This window comes from Phaethon lepturus, unplaced genomic scaffold (assembly GCF_000687285.1).
Source record: "Phaethon lepturus isolate BGI_N335 unplaced genomic scaffold, ASM68728v1 scaffold22446, whole genome shotgun sequence".
NCBI classification, from domain to species: domain Eukaryota; kingdom Metazoa; phylum Chordata; class Aves; order Phaethontiformes; family Phaethontidae; genus Phaethon; species Phaethon lepturus.
The window spans coordinates 1-1,764 of record NW_010547374.1 but is presented as its reverse complement, the minus strand read 5'-3'; positions in this window follow the sequence as shown (position 1 = coordinate 1,764).

Here is a 1,764-nt window from a genome sequence, read left to right as displayed (position 1 = left end):
GCCCCCTCCTGGGTCGGCCGGGGGAAACATGGGGGGGGGGGAGGGAGGAGGGAAGAGAGAAGATACGATGATTTTGCAATATTTTGCAATCCTTTTAAAAAGCTTTATATACCCAGCGATGTTCTGCAGCGTCCAAGAAGGTCTGTAGACAACCAAGGCAACGTTCCGTCCGAAAAAGGTTTTCTTTCCTCCAAGTCATTTGCTACTTCAAAGTTAACTTTTCCCCCATAATTCACTTCTACTATTCTACTAAATACCTAGTCTACTAAAGTTGTGCTGTCTCCCTAGGGTTATAAATTTTGTAGGTTTGTTCTGTAGCCAAGGGAAGTACTTGTCTCACCTAAAAATCAGAAAACTTCAAGGGAAGCATCTACTTCAAGCAAATTGCCATGGCTCCCTCTACAGTCAAGTGAAAGAAAAAAAACCTACCTATATTCACTTGAAGGTGAATAATATCAGGTATCTATCTACCTGATCAGATACCTAGAAGCAATACAAGTCAGCCACATTGGGTCCCTAATCAGCTAACTCACCTAGCCTAGCTGATTAATTTTTAGACAGGCTACTAACATCCAGGAGAGTAAAATTTGGCTGAATGAATCCCATTCATAATGTATATGGGAAATGGGAGAGAAAGTCAGTAAAAGAAAGAATTGGTTGGCCATAGATCTAGACTCTGTCATCCTTTGACACGCACTACTGTGCAATGTTGGATGTGCTTTTACATTGTAATCTTAAGCAAACAAAAGCTCTGAATTCTCAGAATTGATAAAACTCATCAATTTACTTAGAAGCATAAGCACAGACCTCAGAGGAAATGTAAGCAAGGAAGTTTATCACCTTGCCATGTCTATCAGCACTCAAGTTCATATTTTTAGAACTCTGTGTCTAAAACTGGGTAGCTAGACCCGTGGAGAGTCATTTAAAGATCCACACCGTATTAGAACAGACAAGAAAACACAACTGTTATTGACCTTGAGCACTAATCATTTCTGAAGATAAAATAATCTATGTAGATGTCTAATTACAGATTACACAGCCCAACTTTGGAGAAATGAATTTGAAATATCCCTATTCTTATCCTTACCATCAGAAGAATTTGAGTGCTTCAGATTAAAGCCGTACAAGAATGCAGGCTACTATTAGTAGCAGAAATTTAGTGTTCCTGCTCTTGAATAACTGTGTGACAACGATGGAAAGGCATTCAGTTCTACCAGATATTATGAGTTCCATTAGTTATTGCTTTTAGTATAAAAGTCAGATTTTCTCAGATCTGCTAGCAATGAGGCATGCTTTTTTTTTTTCCCTCTAAGACCATCATGTGCAAACCATTACAGTTCAAAGGAGAGGCTCATCGGGATGAAGAGGTTTCTCAAATATCTGTGGTCAAGTTAATGAGACGTTTACCATTCTTTATGAGACAAATAGCTTTTAATTTGTTTAAGAATATTCAGGTGCTGTTTTCCTTAATGTTCTCTTTAATGAAAACTCCTTTTAAAAAACATCCTACCCACTTCCATTCCTTTTCGGAGGGGGCACTGCACTGGTGCTCGCCGAGGTTAAGAGGAAACTGCAGTGACTTGTGAGGGGCTGGGGAAGAGCAGGCCAAGGGGACTCACCCGTACTTCTCCCAGCTGAGAAACAGCGACGCCCGAGTGCAGGGCCCTCAGCACCCACGCCGAAGCCGCTGGTCCAGAGATTTGGCAGGAGAAACGCAGGCAAGACGGGACCGGCTCCGCGCTGCCGCGCCCTGCCGCCCGGGGG